Below are 12,804 nucleotides of genomic sequence, written 5' to 3'. Positions count from 1 at the left end.
ATAACGTTACAAGTACAGAACGGCTTTAAAATAGATGAGTGAAAGAGAGAGAGAGAGAGAGAGAGAGAGAGAAGTTGTGGTCGAGTGAGCTAGAGAGTGAATGAAGAGAGGGAGTGACAGTAGCAAGAACAAAGTAGTGAATCAGAGAAATAAAATGCCATTTTCTGGTTGTTTCATGGTGGTTACATTGTAGTGTACAAATAAACACACACACACACACCTCCACACAACCCTGCAGGAACACTGCAAAAACGCAAAATCTTACCAAGATTATTTGTCTTATTTCAAGTCAAAAATGTCTTATTTCTAGTCAAAATATCTCATTACACTTAAAATAAGACATGATCACCTCAGAAGTAAATTGTTTTTAGACAATTTTCACTTGTTTCAAGTGAAAATTCACTTGAAACAAGTGAAAATTTGCTTGTTTCATTGGCAAAATTTGCCAGTGGAAAAAATGAAAATTCACTTGAAATAAGTGAAAATTAGCTAGAAACAAGAACCAAATGTTGCCAATGAAACAAGAAAATTTTCACTTGTTTCAAGCAAATTTTCACTTGAAACAAGAGACAATTGTCTAAAAACAAGTTACTTCTGAGGTGATCATGTCTTATTTTAAGTGAAATGAGATATTTTGACTAGGAATAAAACATTTTTGACTTGAAATAAGACAAATAATCTTGGTAAGATTTTGAGTTTTTGCAGTGAAGGTCCCACATTGCCAGATTGGGTCTGAATACAGTGTGAGTGACTTCTTACAAGGATACAAGGATATAAGGAAGTTTATTGGTCATTATACAACAGGTTGTTTAATGAAATTAAAATGTGGTTCCCTCTTTTAATAAAGAGTTTTGCCAGCCAGGGCTGCTTTTACAGGAGCTGGTGTGGTTTGCCAGTATGTAAGGATTATTTAAGGAGCACCATTCGTCTATGAAATAACACCAGAATAACTTTGAATGGATGGTTATCTTTTAATTGCTATTTATGATAGTTGTGTCTAATTTATATATGATGCATTTTAAACGGATGTGCCACTTAAGCTTTTTTGCCAGCGCTTGTAATGAAAAAAAAAAAAAAAAATCCTGAGTGTTGTTCCAGCCGGAGCTGCTTTTACTGGGGCTTTAGCTGCTGTGGTTGTCCAGTAATGCAAAGGATTATATCACAGCTTGGAATAACGGATAATGTTCAAATAATTTGGAAGAGATTAGCAAAATTAAGCAGCCGTCGCACAATGTAAATCAACATAATTATATCCAAATTATATGTGATTTATGCAGAAAAGGTATGAAATAAGTGCAAGTTAAAGCATGAATCAGATATATGTCAAATTTAAAAATAAACTAATGAGAAACGACACTCGGTATGGGATTATGACATGAGATATGTGAAAAACATAAGAAATCAGAAAAGTATGGAATTATGAAGATATTAAAATGATCATTCGAGTTGGGATTTTTGCAGCATATATACAGCATGTGGAAAAATACACCTACAACATGTTTGGGGCACAGTTATAATTTCAGATGGGGTAAGAAAATGTTGAAATAAACCTTCATGTACTACAGAGATACTTTTGGATGGGAACATCCCCTAAGGAAAATGAAGACAAAGTTATGACTTGAAATTGAAATGTAAAATGACTGTTACACAGACAGTCACAATTATGGTCACACTTAATATTTTCGACTTTACTCTTCTACTCTTTATACACTGTAAACAGTTTGAATTTTTGACCCTGAGAGTCTTTTATTTATTTATTTATTTATTTATTTTGGAAAGATTATTTTATGGCATTTTTAGAAAATGTAGAGTGGAGAGAGAGAGACAGGAAAGGGGGGGAACGAGGGGAAATATGCACTGCAGGTCCCATGACGGACTTGAACCCAGGATGTTTTGCGGCCACATGGTAGACCACTGCACCACCAGGACGCCCCCCCACTGGAGTCATTTTGATTGGTTCTCACTTCTTTGTGGCGCAACGGTAGGATTAGGATTTGGTTTTGGGATTAAGATTATAATTAGGATTAGGTTTAGGTAAATGAATGCACAGAGTTTTGGGTAGGTTGTCTGGTTGGTCAACTAATCTGTTTAGTGATGAGAACATAGACCCTAAAATAGATGCTAAAATCATCCATGTGTCTCCAGTAGCTCAGTGGCTCCAGGGCACTATGCTAATGCTTCAGCATAACCAGTTAGAAGTTCTGCTTGCCACTAGCATTATCCAAAGTAAGATGTTTGATCTTGTAGTGAAACAAATGTTCGAGGGTTGAGTTTTGGGCTGTGGGTTCATACATTTTAAGAGTGGAATACTGTAAATTAAATTAGCTGATGTAGCCACATTGATAGGGGCTATTTTAATTGAGTGGTTCTGTCTTCATGTCCTCTTGAGCCACTCCACCCTAACCTTTTCAGTGTAATGTGAAAGCCAGCAGAGGAGAAAAATGATTTACTTTAATTATGTCCAGTGCTAACATGGATTATTTTTTACTTTGTGCCAAATGTGGGTTCTGCTGCAAAAATAAACAAAAAACATACTTAGCATTCCAGCATTTCATATCTTTGTAAGAATTCGAATAACCTAGACTGTTTATTATCAAATAGTTTAAAAAAATCAGTAAAGAGAAAATATGCTAAAACATTGTCATTTATAATTTCTGTTGCAATTTGCAAACAGGATTCAAAAATCTCAATCAGTTTCACAATAGGTTAAATATAGATCTATACTTAATCTGAAAGCTCAGAAATTACAATACCTTAGAGGTTTATGGGAACAGGGAAGACACTATCATTTATGTACTATTGCCTGTTACTAATCTCCAGCTGAAAAGTGCCAGACCTAGCTATATATCATTTAAAATGACTTACCTATTAACTTAAGAATTGCTGTAAGTTTTCATTTTCTCACATTTGAAGCAAGTCTGCAGCCCAGCGTGCAGCTTGTACTGCCACTCAGCGTTGGGTCTGCCAACGTCCTAGCATGGAGCCTTTTATTGCTCAATATAGCATGCTAAAGTCTTAGCGTGGAGCTTCCCACCTCCATGCTCATGGGTTCCATTGCAACAGACATGGAGGCCCACATGAAGATAGAAAAATACTGATGGGTCCACTGGCAGCAAATGACTCGCTAACAAAAGTAAATGATGATAGCTAACATTAGCCGCTAATGTTAGGTAGGCTCGCTCCAGCTGGTTATCTTCAGTGTTAGCGTTTGGTTCGTTCATGTAATTAAAAGAATACACGGCTGTAAATCTGTAACTGATATAACCATCGTGTTGTGACATGATATATGGATATTTTGGCAAACTGGGAGCTGTCCCATCTCTGTAAGCCCAATTTGAAGGTCAAACTGGAGTTCCTTTCACTTTTCCATGTGGACACTCAGGTTTATCCTTGTTCAATGGAAAGCTCTGTATCACTCAGCATAGTGTATGCTAAAGTGTTAGCACTGAGCACTGCTATGCTCCACCAGGGACCCATGAGGCCCGTTTCCACCAGAATGGTCCTGGTAGTATTTGGGGGGCAGGGGCTACTACAGGAACGTCCTCTCGCTTGGCCCTCTCACCTGCTGTGTCTCCACTGAGAGGCCGAGGAGGAAGGTTCCTGTAAAGTTACCGGGTGGTTGCACGACCATGACCGGGGCATAAAAAAAAGCCTGTTGTGCCCCTAAAAATGCCGGATAAAAAGTGTGTCGTTAGCGTTTTAGCTAACGTCTGCTAAAGCTAACGTTAGCGCCCCTAAAAATGCCGGCTAAAAAGTGTGTTGTTAGCGTTAGCTAACGTCCGCTAAAGCTAACGTTAGCGCCCCTAAAATGCCGGCTAAAAAGTGTGTTTTTAACGTTAGCTAGCATGTTAGCGTTAGCTTGGTAGTGTTGGCCGTGTTGCTAGGGACGCCTGCTTTCTGTTGACATCACATCACGCTGTGAGTAAACCCAGGAGTTTTTCAGGGCCGCTTAGAGTCCCTACCCCGAGGCAGGGCTGTTTTTTAGCCCCTGTAAAGGTTCCTGAACTCTCTCCTTCGGGGTAGTTCCGGCGGTGGAGACACGCGACAACGGCCACGGCCCCGTAAAATTACCCCGAAGTTCCGGCAGTGGAAACGGGCCTATGGATGATTTTAGTGTCTCTGTCCTCTAAAGGTAACGGCTGTAACGGACAGTTTCCTAAAAACTTGGTGGATTTCTTTCATGCCAAGGCAACGGGTTCTGATAGAGAAGATATATAGTCAAATAAAGGTCCTCAGAAGTGCAGTAAGAAGTCTGTGTGTGTGTGTGTGTGTGTGTGTGTGTGTGTGTGTGTGTGTGTGTGTGTGTGTGTGTGTGTGTGCCTCTTCCCCTTCAGTGATGACAGCATAGCGAGGCCTGGAGCCCTGCCAAGTGCTTTCATTCACACCTGATTAGATCACTGTGACCTGGATAACATGGCAGCGCTCCACGCTCTGCAATACACTGCCACACAAACCTTTTGTTAGGCCTTAGCAAAACGCTATTCCTGCACCAATTGCCTCCCAATTAGACCGAGATGATATTAAAGCAGAGACCTCAAATGATGTCGGTGCAGCAGAGGCACTCTCCCTATCCCCTTCTATTGCAATCTGAAAACTATTTAAGAAATCCTCCGCCGCCTTGTGTTCTCAGCTGAATCCATTCATTTTCCTCATTGTCCTCCTCTGTTTGTGCTAATTGACTCTTTTTTTCCTAAGAACCTGGTGCTTTCCCTATTGCTTCTCCATAGTCCATGATTATTCCTGGATGACAGGGATGTTGTGGTCCTGACACCTTAGACCTGTTAAGTCACTGTGGATAGGAGACTTGGCTAAATGTAAATGTAAAATGTTCTATAGATTTCAGGAAGGAAATAATAAGGGGGATGGGAATGGACGCTGTGTCTTATAACAGAGTTTGTGGTCACATTTTCCCCTATAGATGCTCAACAGAATGTCAGTTGATATACGTTTTATAGGCTACAAGTAATTAATATCAACAGGAGGTCAGTAAGAAGCCATAAAGTTTATTTCACCAACATATTGACATGTCTATTGATATTCTGTTGTATGTTTTTGCTGAATTTAAATAACCATGAAGGCCTAGTTGACATTATTGTTGGATGCATTATTGTTGGAGTTGAAGCCGAGATCTGCCCACAGGGTTAAAGGCAGAATGACTAAGATTTGTTGGTTGCAACTTGTAAGCACAACATTCAAAGCTGGCCCTTATTCCCAGGCTGAGCTGACTGACTGCAGCGAGTTTTCATTTCCTAGGAAAGAAATGACTAGCCAAAATTTAAAGCATTACATCACCATCCTAGATAAAAAATTGCCCAGTGTCATCTACTCTGGCTGGGTGCAGGGTCTCTGCAGATACACACACCAACACACACTTCTAGTGATGATTGAGAGGGATTATTTTTGTTTTGGGTCTATACATGTTCTTTTTTTTCTTTTTCTTTTTCTTTTTCTTTTCTTTCTTTCTTTCTTTCTTTCTTTTTTTTTTTTTTTTTTAGCAAAATCCTACTCACTCTGCCTTTAAGATTAGTGTTATGGTTGAGTCATGAATTAGTGAGTGGGCAAGAGGCCATACATTTTCTGAACAATCACACTGCTGGTGGGAGTATCTTGCCCAGAATTCTGGTAGCACGCTTTACAGACATGTTGTGGAAATATTAATTATGACTTGCTGATATTTTACTGGCCTCTTGTTGATATTTAACTTCTGTATCAATTGACATTTTGTTGACATCTATAGGGAACTGTTCTGTGTCATGAGGAGGTGACTCTTACTGAGAGGCCTCATCTTAGAGGCAGATACTTAACTACGTAGCATGCCTGCATGCTAGCATGTAGCAGTAGCATGTATTTTTGTTTACAGATGTTTAAGGAATAAAAGTTTGAATAAAAGAGTGCTGGTTATGAGTTTGTTGATGAAAGTCACAATTTCACAGTGATTTTTATGGCCATGGTTGGAATTGCATCTCCTCCCCTACCACTTCGACACTGTGTCTTCACATTAGCATCTTGTTCTGTATCAAACATGGCATCTTGGTAAGGGATCAGCTAATTATCCTGGCGGGCCTCTCTCTCTAAAACATCTCTTTGTTGTGCTAATGCGCTCTCTGTGATAGGATCTCCATCCATAACCTTCTCCATGTGTACCGATAACCTGGAGGGGATGGAACGGTGTATGCAGGGCGTTGGGAGTCGGATCGGGGGGCGTGCAGGGCGGCGTTGCTGCAGCATGTCCTGCAGCTGTGCCTATGATGACAAGCCTGTCCTCGACCTGCCCTCTACCAGACTAAACACAACACACAACTTTACCTGCGGGGGGCCTTCTTGTCTGCCTTCCCCATCGCGGTTCCACTTCGTCTTTCGGTTTAGCGGCGATGCTGCTCCCGCTTGGGACCTCTGCGGCACATCCTGGTGACGGTTTGGAAACTGTTAGTTAAAGCGCTGACGACGTCCCCTGTTGCAGTGGGGTTGTTAGGCCGGCTGCTCGCCGATGTGCACTGGCCCGACAGAACGCACTGAACCAGGTTTTTGTGCCCATAGCTGTTCTGGGGGAGTCATGCCTGATCTTTCTGGGCCACATGGAAATTAGGTCACTGTGCTGTACTGTCAGTTGTGGCTCTCTCTTGTTGTGTGTATGTGTGATTTTGCGTGTGTGTAGAATAAAACTGTAAAATAGGGCTTTTACGTAAGGACAGGATGGGTTCCACAGATACGCAGTATTGCTGTTGCAGAGATTCTCTCAGACTGCAGCACCCCACCCCACCCCCCTGTGATGCCACACTGAGAGAGAGACAGAGGGAGGCAGGGAGAGAGAGAGAGAAAGAGAGAGAGAGAGAGACAGAGAGGGAGAGAGGGAGAGAGAGATGAAATTTTCATCCTTGGTTCAGATCCCTAAGAACGCTTGGGAAGGCAGGATCTTATTATCATAGCAAATGTGCAATGTGCAGAGTGGAGGAGATTAGATGCGTCTTGCCTTTGAAGTGTATTTTTCAACCATTGTGTGATGGCAAATTCCATCAAGTGTTGGAGGGAACCGTGATAAGAGGCACGGGTTATGAATGCTGTGGCATTAAAAGCCGTCATTTGAGCAATAAGATGAAACACTCTCAAACTCCTGCTAAATGAAAATATTCTATATTTTATATTTTTATATTTCCTCCCTCATTTCAGTGGTGTCATTCTTAAGTGCATCATGGCAAATCCACAGGAACTAAAATAAGGTGGATGGGATGGCTTGAATGAATGTGTCAAAATATGCAGAATGGGTATTATGAGTTATGGAAAACAAACGTTAAGGTGTTGGCCTTTTGCTCAGTGATTCATTTATTCTCATTTACTCTCTTCTCACCTTTCATACTTATTCCTACAATTAGTGGAAGCCGGGTAGATTGTTTTGACTATTTTGAGTCGATTAATGAATAGATCGTTCGTAGTAGGCCATTCTTATCCAGCAGCTATAATGGGTTTAATTCATTTGTGTCATCAAATTTTCTCTGGCACTGGAACAGAGGGGTGAATTGGTCATAAACACTCGGGGCTGTTGATAATAGAGCAGGGAAAGAACTAAGTTGGGCTCAGACTGCTGGAGCAGAAACGGAGGTGCTGCTGGACTTTGATCTTCCAGTGTTGGTGTGTCTTCCTCAGCTCTTTGACCTTCATATCAAGTGCTGTGGCTGTGCTGTGGGTTAGGTGTCGGGATGGGGATGGCTTGGCTAATGCTAGGGTGAAAAGAGACGGCATGACCCCTCCCTGCCCCCCACCCTGCAACCTCCCCCAAACGCACCCTCTGACAGGTCCTTAGGGGCTGGAGGGGTGCGGGGCGGCGGGGGGGGGGGACGTCCTCAGGGACCCAGCTGAGGAGTGACGGCCCCGTCCCGGGCCTCAGATCCTGTTGCAGCTCCAGACCAAATACAAACAGTGCAGAGCTGGAGGAGGTGTCTCAACATGCCGGGACACACACTGCATCTGCAATTTGGTCTTCACTGTCGTATTCCTCCGTGGCATCGAGAGGAACAAAACAATCTCAGTGCATGACGTCAAAAATGTCCATCTCAAGCAACATTTTGAGATTTCAGCTGAATCTTCCATTTCTAAAGCTTGAGTTTCTGTACTGAAGATGATGCTCTTTTCTTTGTGTGGTCAGCCATGGTTCTATCACTGTGCCCGCTAACTGGACTGGCATTGAGCACGTTTACATGCACACCTTATTCCTGTATTAACCGGAATATTTCGAATATTCCGGTTGCGCACGTGTCATGTAAACACGCACCGAACCCGATTAAGGTCATATTCCGGTTGGAGAAAATTCCGAATAAGACCCCTGGAATATTCCTGTTCCAACCGGAATACTGTGGCATGTAAACACCTTAGTCGGAAAACTCCCCGAACCGGAATATTCAGTCACGACTGCGCATGCTCGACTCACAAGGAATTCTGTGGCATCTTTGTTGCTATGGTTACCTGCAAGTGGGGAAAACGGCATGGTGATCAGCAGCAAGAGCCAGGAGACTGCAGTCCACCTTCAGCTAATGAAAGACTTAAATATCATGGAGGATATCGATGGGAGAAAACACAGAAATAGCGACAGAAGAAAAAGAAGAAGACTTCTTCTTCTGTATTTTCGGCAGACCAGACGCCTATACGCGTGCTGCTGCCCCCCGCGGCTGAGTGTCGCATTATGTCAGAGAGTGGAATACGCCGAAACACGGGGGCATGCCAAGTAACATGTAAACGGAATATTCCAGTTGCTGCGGCGCAGTTACCTTAACCGGAATATTGACCTGAACCGGAATATGGTGTGCATGTAAACGTACTCATTCAGTAATGAGGAGAGGAGGATAGCACCACTACTGTCCTACATAACAGCTAGGGAGGACACGAAATACTAAAAATTAAATTGATTCAATTCTTACCATAAACAAACAAACCAAAAAAAATTGTTTTTTGACATTTTTGCTCGCTCTGACATCACTTGAACTTAAATTGGAGAAACCGGAGCTATAAAACGATTCCCCAATTTCCAACTGTAATTCTGAATTGATGACCATTCACTTCTTGAGTTGATATGAACCCACTGTTATGGACCCCCATATGACAAATAGGTGTCACAATTTCACAATCGAGACCAGTTAGCTGGCTAATTAGAGCTGAGATCCAGCAGCACGACTAGCCCTAATGACACAGGCATTGATTAGATGTGTTGACATGTGTGGAATCAGATGCCTTCAGATAGCGCTCCTGAGCTGACCAAACACTGTGGTTAGCTAGCTAAGCTGACAGATGCATCCATGGCAAAATGATCAGTTCCACGTCGAGAGCAGCACAGATGGCTGGGTCGGATGCTTAGAAACGAACTTAGGTGTTTTTAGCCACTTTGGCCTAAGAAATGTGGACCCTCAATATGGCTGCCTAGGGAGATTTACATCACATGAGAAAGCCCTCTATTATAGGTCATATGCTGTGACTGGCACGCGGCACTGGCCCTCATCAAAATAAATAGATTTTGAGAGGAAGCCTTGTGTGCTGGCCGGCCTGCTTTACGTGGCAGAGTCCAAAGAGCCGGAGACGAGAGGAGGCTGTCAGTAACGTGGTGACTGGCTGTGCAGTCGGTTACTGTTTCTCTGTGTGATTCTCTGATCCTCCCCCCATGCTGCTGGTGAATTATTGAGCTGGTTTTGGGGAAGCCTTCCCACTGAGCATGGCGGGGGTATTTTTAGACTGTAGTCACTAAGTGGAGGTCTGAGAAACAACACTTATGGGGGGACACTCCCTTTTTCTGTACCGTACCGATCCCCCACCCTTTTCCCTTCCGCTCTCTCTCTTTCTCTCTCTCTCTCAAGTTGCTCCCCATTTCTTCCCTCTGCTTGCTTGATTTGTCTCCGGATTGGCCTCCTCCTTTTCTTCAGCTGTTTTTTTTTTTTTATTCATATCTTGCAAATCGGAGGATAAATGCAAGAATGATGTTTTCCAGCTCCTAAGTGATGTGGTGTAAATACAGTGTCTGCATCACTGAGGGCTGCATGAGCTGTTTTATACATGAAGGCCTAATGACTTCATGGTGACAGCAAACTCATTTTTCCCAAGTGTCCCCATCTCTGGTCCCATATGTGTACATATGGAAGCATTGCTCTGTCCTTCTGTTTTCTTGTTGAAGTGGAACTATAGCAATACCGTTCAAATGTTCACAAGAGCCCCACAGAATAATTCATCTGATGCTTTGATAAGCGATAATGGAGTCAGTAAGGTATAATTCATACGCCCCAGATCTCTTTAGAGAGTCTGTGGCTTCCATAAAGTGTCCCACTACCTCCCTCAGTACACCCCTCTTTCAAGGCTCTCTCGTCTGGGTGAAGGGGGCCCATTTATAATTTAAATCCCTCCATAATTCATCCTTTCCACTCAATACACCCTCCATCCCTCATTTCTCATCTAGTGCGAATTAGCATGTATCTGTGTGACTGAAACAGAACAGAGCGAGCGAGCGAGCAGAAACAGATAGGAGCAGGGAGCCTGGCTGAGGCCGATGGAGATGGCTCGGTGCTTATTTCCATAGTCCTCGCTGTGATTTGATGTTGTGTGACATATTGAGTCTAATTTGTAGCCTAAAGAACCAAACAGCTGTGGCCTATTTTGTTTAGCTGTTGTTCGGGTGATGTCACCATTTCTGCCTCGTAAGGCTGCCTTGCTCTCGGCAGTCGGTGTGAGGATGTCAGGAGCATTTCGCTAAGCCGCTGATGAGCAGGGCAGGGGTTGTACAGCCTTTAGATTAATCTGATAAGTCAACTGGGGCTGTTATGTGCAGTTTTGAAGATGACTATTAACCGAGTATTAGTTTGAAATATGCACACACACGCAGTGGCTATATTTGACATGACGTGCTGCTCTTTTACCATAAATGAAGGGTTGGTAGAATCTTTTTTTTTTTAGTACACATAGGCTTTGTATGATTTTTTTTTTCAGGGCTATGACTGCATGAGGTTATTGTCTGCATTGTAATATCCATATTGTGCCTACTATATGATGTATCTTGGGTGTCTCTCGGGTAGTGTAGTGTGGTGTGGTGCTCACCACAGATGTTAAAGGTTTTTAGTATTATTATGGTGAGCACAAATCAAGCAGCACTCCCCAGGAGTCTATTTGAAACACTAAAAATAATAACAACAACAACAATAATAATAATTATGATAATAACAGACTCAGGACCAGTATTTCCTCTAACCTTGTGACCTACATCTATCATAATTGATCACATTTACCAGTAAGAAAGCACTCAGTAGGGTGCAGATTTGTGAATTTGTGAATTTCCTTCGGGATGAATAAAGTATCTATCTATCTATCTATCTAGATTTTGCCAAGGTTACTGGTGGAACTTATGGAGCGTTTGTGCTAAGCCACGCTTTCTTTTAGGAATGCTGTTGTTATAGGTCATGCCCCTTTTGGCCAGTCAGTATGGAAAGTTGGTCAGTGCTGCCTTGACCCATGACCAGGCTCCACTGGAGGTTTCATGATGTTATGTGGATGCACTGGGAAACTATAGCCCTGTCTGTGTTGGCCCCTAAAGGTAATGACTTCTCGACTGGCCTATCACCAACCTCCTCGGCAGGTTTCGTCATCTGCCATGTAGGCGATTGAAATCTACGTCCCTGTTTGTCTTAAGCCCTGCCTCCTTTAGGCAACATTGTTGCAAGATGCACCCCTTTCGGCCAGTCAGTGTGGAAAGTTGGTCAGTGCCACCGTGTTTGACATGTGTTATACAGGTTATGTTTGACAGCTCGTGGCCACTCCCTCTTTAGACTTATTGGCTCAAAAAGTGAATCGTTTCTTCAATGGCCCACGACCAACCTTCCCACCAAAATCCAAATCCATCCATTACTTTTTGAGTTATCCTGCTAACAGACTGATTGACGGACAGGAGCAATCACATAACCTCTTGCTGGAGGTTTTACCTCCTTTGCGGAGGTAATAAAATCTATATTTATCTGCCATTTAATGGTTAATTCTTGTGGTTGAATGCTTACATTTGGCAGTGGGTGGCCTCCTGCAGCCATGGTCATGCTTTAGATATGTGAACTTTACTCATTCTGGAAGATTGACATAGGTAAAAATAACATTTCTTCAACACATTAACTGAGAATTTAGATGTAACAGTTAGAAGCGTCGCACTGTAGAACGTCAATCGGCGTTAACTGGGAAAAAAACTACATACCACGGAAAAAAGACAAATCAGCCAGATCAACCAGCATTGTCTGACAGACTACCATCACTTAATATCCAGTGATGGGCAGTAGCTTATTGATCAAGTAGTGCGGTAGTTTCAGTTATGTTTAAAATGGAAAACCAGGAAAAAACGGTGCATATAACGGACATGTTTACCGCAATATATCCTTCAAACCAGCAGAGCGCTTATTTGTAATGTAAACTAGAGCTGTTTGACTGACAGTTTTATTAAAATACAGGAAAGAGCCACAGAAGTAGAGAAGAAGAACAGCTACGGAAGCTGGGATGGACATCCGCAAGGGAAAAAATACACTTTTTCAGGCGCGTCGACGCTGGAAATAGGACAGTGGCGTAAAAGGTAGCGGCGCGTCAACGCGCGTCTAGCCACCGCCGGTGTGCGGACACACATAGAAAATAATGGGGGCGGCTGTTTGACGCGCGTTGGACACCGCCGGTGTGTGTTGGGCTTTACTTGGCATATTCCTGTGTTTCGGTGTATTCCATGCTCTTACGTAATGTGACACTCGGCCACAGGGGGCAGCAGTATGCGTATAGGCGTCTGGTCTGCCGGAAATACAGAAGAAGAAGCTC

General features: G+C 42.9%; 1 protein-coding gene across 1 annotated transcript in view; it reads left to right on the top strand.

Annotated features, from left to right (window-relative positions):
* The window catches only part of nr6a1a (nuclear receptor subfamily 6, group A, member 1a), a 99,810-nt gene that overhangs the window by 43,070 nt on the left and 43,936 nt on the right, over positions 1–12,804 (top strand). The window lies entirely within an intron of this gene.

The sequence above is a fragment of the Myripristis murdjan genome, chromosome 9, assembly GCF_902150065.1.
Source record: "Myripristis murdjan chromosome 9, fMyrMur1.1, whole genome shotgun sequence".
Lineage (NCBI taxonomy): Eukaryota > Metazoa > Chordata > Actinopteri > Holocentriformes > Holocentridae > Myripristis > Myripristis murdjan.
The sequence above is the reverse complement of the archived record's forward strand: the minus strand, read 5'-3'. Positions and strand labels throughout refer to the sequence as shown.